The sequence below is a fragment of the Notamacropus eugenii genome, chromosome 5 (assembly GCF_028372415.1).
Source record: "Notamacropus eugenii isolate mMacEug1 chromosome 5, mMacEug1.pri_v2, whole genome shotgun sequence".
Taxonomy (NCBI): domain Eukaryota; kingdom Metazoa; phylum Chordata; class Mammalia; order Diprotodontia; family Macropodidae; genus Notamacropus; species Notamacropus eugenii.
This window is the reverse complement of record NC_092876.1, coordinates 15,834,487-15,848,694: the sequence shown is the minus strand read 5'-3', so window position 1 is coordinate 15,848,694 and position 14,208 is coordinate 15,834,487. Positions and strand designations below refer to the sequence as shown.

At 37.4% G+C, this 14,208-nt stretch overlaps 1 pseudogene; it reads left to right on the top strand.

Annotated features, from left to right (window-relative positions):
• The first annotated feature begins 1,575 nt into the window (after nt 1-1,575).
• LOC140507361 (olfactory receptor 14C36-like) lies at nt 1,576-5,229 on the top strand (annotated as a pseudogene).
• The last annotated feature ends 8,979 nt before the right edge of the window (nt 5,230-14,208 follow it).

Below are 14,208 nucleotides of genomic sequence, written 5' to 3'. Positions count from 1 at the left end.
AAGATACCTCTTAATTTATGTGGGTAAAGAACAAGTGAATATCCATAGAGTGATTCTTTCCCCTTTCCCCTCCTCTCTTCTTCTCTCCTTTCTATTCCTCTCCTCTCCTTTCTGTTCCTCTCTGCTCCTCTTCTTTTTGTTCCTCTCTGCTCTTCTTATCTTTTCTTCTCCCTTTTTCTTTCTTTTGCCTCTCACAAACATACTTTTTTTCTCCTGGCAGGAGGTCACTAGATCTATGATCTTACAGCAATACATTCCTGCAGTGAAGAGCTCCCTCTGCTTATGCAGATCAGCACCTGCTCTACAAATTCTCTGCTTAGACAGTTTCCCTGAGTAGAAGAGGGTAAGGGATTGCCTGGGGTCACACTCAATTAATCTGTCAGAGGTCTGGAGTCAGGAAGACTACTCTTTGTGATCCCATTTGGGATTTTCTTGGCAATGATACTGCAGTGGTTTTCCATTTCCTTATTCAGCTCGTTTCTTTGATGAAGAAAGTGAGCCAAACCAGGTAAAGTGATTTTTTCAAGATCACAGAGCTAGTAAGTGGTTAAACCTACGTTTGAAATCATGATGAGGAGTCTTCCTTATTCCCAATCCAGTTCTCTAGTCACTCTGCCACCTGGCCAACTCCTGTGTTGGGTATCATAAGTCAAAAATCAAACATTCTTTGCCCTCAAGAATACCACACTGGGGAAACTGGAGTGTCATGTGAGAGGTGAAAAGAAGATGAAGGTATTACATATAATAAATGTATCAGGTTTGGAGGTTCTCTTCTGGGAGACCCCCAGAACTGGGAACTGGGAAAGTCAAGGTAGGAGTATAAATGTGATTACAGGAATTCTGAACTACAGAGTGATAAAGCTGATCTAGTGTCCACACAATTTCTGTTAATAGCATATTGAGCTTCTACACTGATCTTGTGTTGAGATTGAGCCCATGAGTGGCTGCTACACTTCTAACTTGGGGAGAAGTCGAGGGGCAGAGAGAGAGAGACAGAGAGAGAGAGAGAGAGAGAGAGAGAGAGAGAGAGAGAGAGAGAGAGAGAGAGAGACATACAGACAGACAGACAGAGACAGAGACAAAGACACACAGAGAGACAGAGACAGAGAAACACAGAGAGACAGAGAGAGAAGCAGATGTAGAGGGAAAGAGGATATAGAGAAAGAGGAAAGAAATGGAGAGGAAGAGGGAGAAAGAAAAGGGACAGAGAGTGACAGAAAGAAGTAGAGACAGAACTAAATTGAAGGAGAAGGGGAGAGAAAAACAGAGAGAGGCAGCAGCAGCAGAAGAAAGAGGGACTGAGGGAGAAAGGCAAGGGGAGAAAGGTATAGAAAAGGAAAGAAAGAAGGGAGGGAGGAAGGGAATAAAAATGAAAGGAAGGAAGGAACGTAGGAAGAAATGAAGGAACAGAGAATTGAAGGCAAATACATACCAAACAAATGTAAAGTCTGTTCTCTAGTGGGGAGAAAGGGTTAGAAAATGGGGGATGAGAATCTAGAAGGGCCTCATGTAAGAGGTGGCATCTAAACTGAGACATACTATGAAACAGAAGTGAGAAGGGAGGCAATTTCTGGCATGGGACACAGCTCTTACAAAAGTGCAGAAGGTAGGAGTGGGCCATGGTGGAAAGTAATTCTCTGTCCAAGAAATAAAGGCTAGCTTAAAAGAAATGTGTAATGCCAGAAGGCAGCAAGAAGACAGATTTTGAAAGGCTTTAAGTGTCTAGCGGAGTGATTTTCATTTTCCCCTAGAGGCTATACTAAAGATTTTGAAACTGGGAAGTCAACTGGACAGATACGGATTTTCAGGAAATCACTGGCAGTTATAGAGAGGTTGCACTGGATGAGGGAGCTACTGTGAGGCCCCTAAGACCAGCAGGGATGTGACCACAGTTTCCAACATGAGATGATGAGAACTTGAACTGGCTTAGTGGGCATGGGAGTAAAAGGAAGCCAATGGCTATGACAGATGTTGGAAAGTGATGATAAGTCTAGGAAATCCAGAATGCTAATGGTTAGATACAATGGAATAAACATACATAAAAAATAAAGTCACTGGAATTTAGACAGAAAGATAAAGAAAAAGACAGAAAGAGAGGGGGGGAAAGAGAGAGAGGGGGAAAGAGAATCACAGGCATTCATTCCAAGAAATACCATATTTAGTGCATAGATCCTGATGGGGATGATTTTAGCTGAAATTGTTCCTGATAACTGAATTTCACTTAATCTGTGTTAAACAATTTATCTCCAAAATATTTACCACAGCAGAAAATTCTCATATCCAGTAGCTTCACTAACACACTGAACAGAGCTTTGAATTGACCCAACCATCCTGAAAAATAATTTGGGATTATTCTTCTGTATCCTTTGACAAAGAAGTCTCACTGGTAGATATATTCCACAAAGCAGGCAATGATAACCTATAGACACATAAAACTTATAGCAGCACTTTTGGTTGTAGGAAAAAAAAAAAACTAGATTATCCATCACTTATGAACTAACTGGGGAATGACTAAAGAAATTGTAGTATACAAATATAATGACATATTACTGTTTTCTAAATGATGAATATGAAGAAAACATAACGGAAAGAAGTCATATAATCTGATGGAAAAGTTGTTAAATGAGTACAAGCAAGGAAAAATATGTGCAATGACAACAACTATGATAAAGGAAAGAACTATAAAAAATGTATCCAAACTGAATGCAGGGAAGTGACTGCTAAGCTTGATCTTAAAATGAGAAGAGACAAATACTTTCTTCAAATCTTTGTTGCAATGGGAAAGGATTGTGGGGATAGTACTTTTCAAAAAATGCCAGACTTCCTCAATATATTTTTTATAAGTATTCATTAAAAAGAATGTTTCAAAGGAAAGAAGGAGTTTAGGGATATGTTGAGAAGTCTAGGGAATCTGAAAGTATGGGCAAAATTGAATTGAATTTAAACTTTGAAAAGGCAAGAGTTGAGTCCTGCAACCTTCTTGAGCATAGGAGGAGATTTGTATCAAATTTTATGTCATCTTGGCATATGTAAGAGTAAGCACCCTAACATACAAAGGAGGACCTGCTATCACAGATTTTTTATCTACTTTTCTAAAAGGAAAGCAACTTTTGAGTGGTCAACAATCACTTTAATCAAGCATATGTATAACATTCATATAGTACAGGGGAAATAGGCAGCACCCTGAACTTCAGAAAACATACAGAGAAATACAGATCAAGACAGTGCTTCCAGATGCCAGACATATGCCAGATGAATAGATATAACTTTCTGACCATATATAAATAGTTACTAGAGAGAGAAGCACCAGCATCTGACTTTTCAAAGCCCAGGGGCTGCTTAGCGCTTTCCCAGCATCTCATTTGGCCAAACACTTCCAATGAAAGTAAAATCTCTCCTCAGAATACTTATACATTTTTCAGAGCCAAAGGACATGACAACCTTTAGTAACCAGTGCCTCATTAACAATAGGTGTGGGGCTTCCTACAAATCTTCCCAGACACACTATCGCGTGGGGAAGATTTTCCTAGTACAAAGCAAAAGTGTATTAATAATAAGCAAAAATGCATTATCAATACAAAACCTTGTGTGAAGGTTGGAGACTCGGACCTATCAGAATGTGTTTACTGGTAAACTCTTACAGGAGCAAAGCAGTAATACTAGGTAGAAATTATATGGTGGCTATTACATGTCACTATACTAAGTGTTTTACAAACATTAATTCATTGGATCCTTTCAACAACCATGGGAGGTAGATGCTATTATTATTCCCATTTAACTGTTGGGAACACTGAGGCAAAAAGTGATTAAGTGACTTACTCCAAGTCCCACTTCTGAAAAGTGTCTGAGACTGCATTTGAACTCAGAATTTCCTGACTTCAGGCCCATTGTTCTATCCATTATATCACCTGAAGACCATTAAAATCTAACTCCACTGGCTCATCATGGAATGAAGGTGAACATGGATACTCAAATATGTTACTATCAGGCACAACTCAGAAAGACTTGGAGTATGGGGTCAGAGATGGGCTACATATCTGTTGACTGAAAACCAGTGTGATGCAATTAGTAAAGGCTTTCACAAAGTTAGCTACATGGCAGCGAAATATCCATTTACATCAAAGCTCAAAGAGGAATTAAGTTTTCCTACATCATGCCCAAGCTCAGATCTGGGCAAGTAAAGGATTGTCCAAAGCAAGGAGAGAAGTCTCAGACCATTATGTATCAAACAGAAGTTAATAAAGGACTATGGATAACCAACCTGGCCTCCTGAAGGAACCAACACTTTATTCAAAAAGTATTATGTGCCAAGAATAATACAAACTACAATACCTTCTGTTTTTTAAAATATATTAATCCCTTGCTCTTTAGGTCCCTGGATAAGAGCTGCAGATCCTCTATTCTTTGCTTTTCTTACTGATTTTCTTGGCTATGCTGTTGGGGAACCTGCTTATTGTCATGGTTACCACTGTTGACAGGCGTCTTCACAATCCCATGTACTTTTTCCTGAGGAATCTGTCTACCGTGGATGCCTGCTACGTAACAGTCATTCTACCTAGGGCATCCATGAACTCCTTGTTGAACGGCAGGGCTATCTCAAAGAATGAGTGTGTGGTCCAAGTCTTCCTTGTGGTTTTCTTCTTCTACTTGGAGTTGACCTGCCTCATCATCATGGCCCGTGATCGCTTTGTTGCCATATGCCACCCACTGCACTCCACAAGAATCATATGTCCCCGAGTCTGTGTGCAGATGTCTTTAACATGCTGGCTCACTGGTCTCCTATATGCAGTTTTCCACACTGGTTACACATTCCGTTTGTCTTTCTGCCAATCAAATGTAATCCATCAGTTCTTTTGTGACATCCCCTCTTTACTCAAACTATCTTGCTCTGAGACCTTCAGTAATGAAATGACTATAGTTGCTTCTAGCCTGGTGGTTTGTGGTGGCTGCTTTACCTTCATCATTGCTTCTTACGTTCGAATATTTTCCACTCTACTAAAGTTTCCAAAGAAAGAAGATCAAAGAAAAGCCTTTTCTACATGCATCCCCCACATCATCATTGTATTGGTGTTTCTGATTTCAGCTGTTTATGTGTACCTTCAGCCATCTTCAGTTTCTGCATCCATTAAAGACATGATAATTTCTGTGTTCTACTCTGTAACAACACCCTTTTTGAACCCCATCATATACAGTCTAAGGAACAAACAGATAAAGGAGGCTGTGAAAACAGTGGTAAAGAGAAATATTTTTTTCCTAGAAGGTAAGAAAAACTATTGATGATCTCTTCAACTTTTCCAGTCTTCTTGCACATTAATTGTATACTTACACTTTTTCCACTTTTCCCTCCATATGTATTGTGATCCAGTAACAGTACATTTTTGCTGTTCCTCCCACACAATAGTCCATCCCTTAACTATGGGCATGTCCATTCACTATTTTGATACTTGGAATGCCCCTTCTCCTTTTCTCTGCCTTCTGCCTTCCCTAATTTCCTCCAAGGGGAAGTATAAATCCTATTTTCTCCAGGAGGCCTTTCCTCTTCACCTCCTTCACTACTAGTGATTTCTATTTGATTGTTCCCCATTAATCTGTCTATATATTACTTGTAAGTAGTCCTTTGTCTGTCTTCTCCACTATCAGAATGTGACTCAATAGAATGTAAAGTATGGACAATGATTTTGCTTATCCTTCTCCTGCAGTCTTTGACATTTTCTCCCCCTAACAAAATAGTGCATAATGATCCATAGCTGGCTATTTTTTCAGAAAACTTTAGAGCTAGTGGTTTCTTCTCCTCTCAGGGAGGCCATCATATCTCCTCTTCCCCATTCCAGTAATGCTCCTTGGCTGAGAAAATTGAATCAGGATTAGAATGTCTACATTTGATTCCTTTGTTTTTAAAAATGAAATTATCTTTCAGCTAAGTCAAAAAGTCATTATCTTTCCTGTTTGGGGAGGAGAGAACACTCCAGTACCTATCCAGGCAATTGAAGCCCTTCCTTTCACTAATATATCATGCCTCTTTTTTCTGGATTACAATCTGTTATCCTGCTTCTTCATATCCTATGTCAGTCCACATGTCATTTACTATACTGCAAGTACAAAGATGCTTTTTTTCCTCTTACATAGATCTACACCCAAATTTGCTCCACTGTGTCTCCTAAATTTGGTTGCTGATTTATCTAATATAAGTATGTTATCTCAATATACCACGTAATCCTTGTACCCCTACTCTTTATGCATCCCATTTCTTTTAAATCAGGTGTGTGTATCCTTATTTCCAGTCATAGGGTTAATTGCATGGCATTCTAGACATTCATCATTCATAGGATTTATTAAATGAATTCTTAGTGATACCCATGAGGTTAATTGTGCTTTCTTGTATTTGGACCTCTGTTCCATATAATTTATCTTTTAAATATGTAACACATGTATCACTTTAAGCTTTGCAAATCACTCCTTAAACATTGTTTTGTTTTATCCTCAAAAGAATTTATTGTTGTTCAGTCAGGTCGCATTCTTTGTGAACCCGAGGGGGATTTCCCTGGCAAAAATATTAGAGGGATTTGGCATTTCCTTCTCCAGATCATTTTACAGATGAAGAAACTGAGATAAACAGGGTGAAGTACCTTGCCTAGGGTCACACAGTTAGTAAGCTGATGAAGTCAGATTTCAACTCCAGAAGCTTAGTTTTCCTGCTTTCAATACTGATACTCCATTCACTGCTCCATCTAGCTGCCTCAAGAATCTGTGAAGGTAAGTATTATTACTATTCCTGTTTTATTTATGAGGAACCTGAGATAGGTAGAGGCAAAGTGATTTGCCCAGAGTCCTAGACCTGATAAGTGTCTTAGACTGGATTTAAACAGAGCCTGGAAAATAATATACACAATGACTATAACAAGGTTGATGGAAGTTTCCAAAACCTAAATAACTGACTATTGTGTACAAAACGCAAACTTGTCTCTAAAGAAGAGATAAAAATAATCTTCGTCTTCTTTGAAGATATAACAGGAGCTGGGAGATAATATGATGTGTGTGTGTGTTTGTATGTGTTTGCTATGCACACACACATATATGATACTGATTGATATATTAGCTTTTTTTTTTTTTACTTTGCTTTATCCTCTTCACCATTTAGCCTTGAGCTCCATGATTATAAGCCTCTTTGCTTTAGGAATTTAGCCCTCTATTGCTACTATATCTATTAAAGGCAACCCCTTCTTCCCAACAAACTCCTTGTTCATTTCTGTCTCTGAGAAAGGAATTTTGATTACTGGATAATGATTTAAAATTTAAAATATACTAAAGTAACTGGTTCCCGAATAGGAAGGGTAGATATGTCAGAACTCAGAAGAACAAGTATCACCAAAAGGAAAGCTGAAATAGGAGGCTAATGCTGCATATGTATTTGCACTAAGGAAGAGGAAACAGATAGAAAGCAAAAGCCAAGAAAGGATTAAGTAATAGAATACACGACGTCAGTTGTTGGTGCTGCTAGAATTTATCTTGTGAGCCCCCACCAGTGTGCTTCCAATTGATTGTCAACCAGTGATCTCAATTAGATTTTAGAAAAGCATATTTAATCATAGCATAAGAATTATGGCTAGATAGAAATTATATTTTAATTAGTTTTATTAAATTTATTTTAAACTTAAATGCAAAATGAGAAAAGAAAAAAAAACATTGGAATGTACAGAATAGAAGATGAGAAGATTCAATATAAAGCAATGAACTTCCATTTTAAGAAAACTTATATAATAAATACCACACATTATTTTCAAAATTGTCTTTTTTTTTGCTTCCTTGTATGTTTTCTTTTACCCTCTGCAGTACACTTTTAACTTTATTTTTCTCCTTTCTTCTTCTCCCCAAGAAGGCTGCAATTAAATGTGGATATACATACACCCATAAATACATTCACTCACACACATATGTATACATGTATATACACAAATATACCTATAAAGATATAGATATCCATAAACATGCACATATATACACATATGCACTCCAATACAAATATGTAAGACCATATTATGCTTATTTCCATTTGTCCTCTGTTTCTCCATAGGTGGATAGCATCTTTCTTCCTATCTCCAAATCTTTCCATAATTTTTTTAGATCTACCCGACCATATATATATACACACACACACACACACACACACACACACACGTGTGTATATGTATATATGTATACATGTGTGCGTATATGTATGCATACATGTATGTATATACATGCAAGCATATTTGTGTGTGTGCAAATGTGTGGGTATATACTGTCAATTCATTTTATATGGTATAAATATATATGGCATATAACTATAGATTAATGTAGCTGACATATTATAGGTTTCTTATTTTTCATGTTTTGATTAAATCTGATTTTAACTTTGGCTTTGTCTGTGATCATGATTACTATCCCTGTTTTTCACACAATAAATTCTACACCTGACCTTTATTTTGTTTGTGTATCTTTCATTTTTTTAGAATTTCCTAAAAACAATATATTTATAATTCAAATTTTTGATCTGCTGTCAGTTTTCGTTTTATGGGTAATTTCATCCCCCTTACATTACACACTCTAATTTCTTGCATAGTTTCCTCCTTCCTAATTTCCTCACTATTCTTCTCACTCTATCCTTATTCCCCATTTACTTCTATTTGCTACCTTGGCCTCCTGATCCTTAACCTACCCTTTGCAATAATTCCTCTCTTATCCTCTCCCTCTACCCCATCCCCTTACTCTCATATCTTAATTTAATCTCTCATAATCTGAATTTAGAAGATCTTTTACTCTTCTAAACATATATATGCTCTTCTCTTTTTATCCCTTTCCTATTATTCTATACACCCTTCTATAACCCATCTTATCCTATTTCCAATCCGTCCCTTATGTCCTTCCTCCTCCCTATACCCCTGTCCTCTTATTTCTTTCTGAATTTAGAAGACTTGTATACTCTTCTTGATATATGTGTGTTGTTCTCTCTGTAACACATTTCTGATGAGAGTAGAATTTCAGAATTACTCACTCTCCTCTCCCATCTAATTCCTCTGTACTATTTTTTACCTTTTCTTAGACCATTTTGCTTTTAAGAATTACATTATATTTAGCTCTATTTCACTCTTTCTTTTGAACTACCTGATTACAAATTACAATTTTAGGCATACAGTTTGCATTTCCAAGTTTAAAAAAGAAACAATTTGCTTTATTGAATCCCTTGTACTTAGTCTTTGCTGTTTTCTTTATTTTTTTATTGAATCTTATGTGTCAAATTTGTGTTTAGCTCTGGATTATTTATAATCAAAACGTGAAAATCTGTCAGTTCATTGAATGCCCAATTTTTATTTTCCATTCAGATTATACTCAATTTTGCTGGGTATGATGGTTATGTGTAACTCCTGTTCTTTTGCTTTTTGATATATAGTATTCTAAGACTTGTGGTCTTTTAATGTAGCTGCTACTAGGTCTTGTGTCATTCTAACTGTGGCTCTGCCAAATTTGAATTGTTTTGTTTTTCTTGTTGCTAATATTATTTTCTCTTTTACCTGGCAGTTTTGAAATTTGTCTATGATTTTCTAGTAGGTTTTCCTTTGAGGATCATTTTCCAGTGGTAATCAATGGGTTTTTTCTGTTTTTACTTTCTCTTCTCATTTTAATACTTCAGGACAATTTTCTTTAATGATTTCTTATATTATTTTATCAAGATTTTTTTAGAGATAGCTTTCAAGTAGCCTGATCATTGTCATGTTTTCTATTTTTGATTGTCCTGTAGATCATTTATTTTGAATAAATTATTTTACATTCTCTATTTTTTCATTCTTCGTATATTGTTTTATTATTTCTTGGTCTCTTACAACTTCACTTACTTCCCATTGCCCAACTCTAGTTTTCAAGGAGTCATTTTCTTCCTTAAGTTTCTGAATCCCCTTTTCCAGTTGGTTGACTTTGTTTTCATAATTTTCTGCTTTTTCTTGAATTGTTCTTACTTTAAAAATCATTTTCTTCACTCTTTCTCATTTGATTTTTTGAGGTCTTTCTTGAATTCTTCTGTGAATTTCTTTAAGACAGATCACCATTTGATACTATTTTTGTTGTAGGAGAGACTTTTTTTGTTTCATTGTCTTCCTCTGAAGATGAACCATGGTTTTCTCATTCCCATAGACTATTATCTACAGTTTGGTTCTTTTTCCTTTGCTTGATCTTCGATTTTTTTTAGCGGCTTAATATATTATACTGTATTGCATGATACTAAATTATGCTATATTATGCTATGTTATACTATACAATGCTATGCTATGCTATATTGTATTACATTGTATTGTATTATAATATATTATATTAAGTTATGTTACATTATGTTATGCCATGTTGCATTATATCACACTATGTTATGTTATGTTATGTTACCTTATGTTATGTTATATTATATTTCATTTATGTTATATTATAGCCATTTATATCATATCATATCATGACATATTATGTTATATTATATTGATATTATATGATATTAGCTTAAGTTAGGTCATTTTAAGTTGTTATGTTAACTATTGTATTTTATTGTACTGTACTGTATAACACTATACTATACTAATGTTATGTTATGTTATATTATATTTTATTATCTTATACTGTATTATATTACAATATATTATATTAATCATATCTAATTCTGTGTGTAGGATAGTGTCTCTGTCCCAAGGTCCTTTTAATTGCTATTGTTAATAATTTCTTGGATTCAAACTCTGCACTCTTTCCCTGCTTCAAGTGGTAGCCAGTTACATGACCCCTGGTACAGTATACTGGAAATGTTCTTGCTCCCTGAGAACACTCCAGTGACAATGACCTGGTCTAGAAAGGACACCTAGAACTCCACCCTCCTGTAAGTGGCCACAGCCAGCTGCACCCCTGCCCCACTGTTTCTGCACTAACTCAGCATGTGCTGGTTCCTTCTCACCCAGCACCATGTCTCAGTAGCACAGCTCAACCTGGCAGATCTTGTCATAAGAGGCTCTTTCAACCTCTCCCTGCACCTGGTTTGACACCTGACTCCCCACACTGTCAAGGAGGTGAAAATTACTGTGGCTTAAGTCAAGGATATCTGGCAACTCAGCTATCTCCAAGGCTTACTGCTTGCTGTTTCTCTGCACCTAGTCTGGATGTGTTTTCATTTCAGTCAGTCCAAACATCAATCTTGGGACCATTTTTCAGATCTTCACCAGTTATTCTTGGAGGACCACTGTTCTGCCCCAACTCTTGTTTATGTTTACCACTCTACATTGACCCTGAGGAACTATTTTGATTTGTTTCTGAAGGAAATCTGGAGAGCTTGGAATTTTTCTGACCTACTCCATCATCTTCCCAGAATCTTTTCCCACATGGAAATTCTTAAAAGCAAAATATCTCAGTTGGAGAAATGAGAAAAGAAGGTAAAGGAAATAGCCTTAATTTTTTTTTTTTTACTGTGAAGTTTAAAAAAGCATTGCAAGCAATCCAATTAATATAAAAGAAAGTATTTTTAAAATCCTCTAGATGAATGAAGCATACCAAAAAGTTGAACCCGTTTGTTTCCCAAACAGCAAAGGGAAATTCTCAGAAAGATATTTCTTAGAGCAAAGGAGGCATTGCATGTAACCTAATATTGCCTAGGACTGAAGACCAGAAGATCTTTAAGCATTGGAAGGAATTTCACTGGAAGAAAGGTTAGGTTTATACTGCTTTGCCCCAGAAAGTAAAACCAAGAGCAAAACACGGAATATCATTGTATAGATACATGTGATCTTCACTGAAAGTATTTTGCTTTTCTAATTGCCAGGCAAGAGGAGCCAAGATGATGGAGTAGAAAGACACACATATGCTAGCTCCTAACCCACAGCCCATAAAATACCTGCAAAGAAGAACTCACAACAAATTCTGGAGCAGCAGAAGCCACAGAACAACGGAGTGGAGGAGATTTCTGTTCCAGAGAGGCCTGAAAAACTGACGGGAAAAGTGTGTCATACACCGGACCTAGAGTAGAGCCCAGCCTTGACTTGGCGCATAGCCCTGAGGGGATCAGATCCAAGCAGGCTTCAGGGACAGAATCTCCAGTGGCAGCACAGGTCCCTCCACCCTCAGGCCCCAAAGGTCAGTGAGAGGGTCTTTTCGGCCAGCCGAGAGGGGAGCAGGGTGTCCCTATAACTCAGGCCCCCCTGGGGGACAGCAGCAGAAGCAGCAGTGGACAGGGTCTCCCTAAGCAGGCAGGAGCCAGGATCCATTATTAAAGGTCTCTGCGTAACTCCCCTGAGCGAATTGAGCCCCATGTGGTGGCCCCGTCCCTACCTGAGCAGCTGAATTTAATTTCACACTGAATAGCATCCTGGACCCCACCAAAAGCCCTGAGCCTGGGAAGCAGCATTTGAATCTCAGACGCCAAGTGCTGGCTGGGTGGAACTGGAGGCAAGGTGGGCGTGGAGAGGAAACTCAGAAGTCAAGTAACCGGCTGGGAAAATGCCCAGAAAAGGGGGAAAAAATAAGACCATAGAAAGTTACTTTCTTGGGGAACAGGTGTCTCCTCCCATTCTTTGGATGAGGAAGAACAAGGCATACTATCAGAGGAAGTCAAAGGCTCTCCCTCCAAAGGGGACTTAAACTTGGCTCAGGCAATAGAAGACCTTAAAAATCAAGTTAACAGGTTACTAAAGGAGAACCAATAAAATGCTGAGGAAAATAACAGCTTTAAAAAGAGGCTAACTCAATTGGAAAAAGAGGTCCAAAAAGCCAAAGAGGAGAATGAGTTCTTAAAAAGCAAAGTTAGCTAAATGGAAGAGAAGATTCAAAAGCTCACTGAACAAAATAATTCCATGAAAGAGAGAATTGAGTCCAGAGAAAAGAATGACTATGAGTTAAACCAAGAAGTTAGTAAACAAAACCAAAACTTTAAAAAAATAAAAGATGAGGTAAAAGAACTCATTGGAAAAACAACTGACCTGGAAAATAGATCCAGGAGAAATAGTATAAAAATTATGGGACTACCTGAAAGTCGTGATCCAAAAAAGAGCCTAGACACTATCTTCCATGAAATTATCAAGGAAAACTTCCCTGATGTTATAAAATCAGAGGGCAAAATGGATATTGAAAAAATTCATCGATCACCTCCTGAAAGAAACCCGATCAGAGAAACTCCTAGGAATATTGTGGCCAAATTTCAGAGTTCCCAGATCAAGGAGAAAATACTGCAAGCAGCTAGAAAGAAACAATTTAAGTACTGTGGAAATACAATCAGGATAACACAGGATCTGGCAGCTTCAACGTTAAATGAATGAAGGGCTTGGAGTAGGATATTTCAGAAGTCAAAGGAACTGGGATTGAAGCCAAGAATCACCTACCCAGCATATCTGAATATAACTTGAAGGGAAAAAATGGGCATTCAATGACAGAGACAAATTTGACGATTTCATGTTGAGGAAAAGACCAGATCTGTATTTAAAAATGTGACTTCCCAAGACAAGAATCAAGAGAAGCATGAAAAGGTAAAAGGGAGAAAGAAAAAAAGAAAAATCGTAAAAGACTCTCTAAAGCTGAACTGTTTACATTACTATATGGAAAGAAAATATTTTTGACTCTTGAATCTTTTCTCAGTATTTGGGTAGTTGGAGAGATTGTATACACACACACACACACACACACACATACACACAGATAGAGAGAACAGGGTGTGTTTTATCAGAAGAGATGATATCCATACACACACACACACACACACACACACTAAAATAAAATAAAATACAAATTAAGGGGTGAAGGAGGAAAATTCCGGGAAGAGAAAGGGAGTAATGGAATGGGGCAGGCTATAACTCATAAGAGAGATAAGAAAAACCTTATTCAATGGAGGAGATAAGGGAGAAGGGAAGGGGAGGGAAATAAAGCTACTCTCCCCACATGTGGCTGAAGGAAGGAATAACATGCTCACTAAATTTGATATGAAAATTTATATCACACCACAGGAAAGTAGGAGAGGAGGCAACAAGTGGAGCAAAGGGAATGTTAAGAGGGAGGGCAAATGGGAGAAGGGAGTCACTAGAAATAAACACTTTTGAGAAGGGACAAGGTCAATTGTAGGGGAGGGAATAAGGGGGATGGGGTAGGTCAGAGGGCAATGTAATTAGTATTACACAACATGATTACTATGGAAGTCTTTTGCAAAACAACACATGTTTAGTCTGT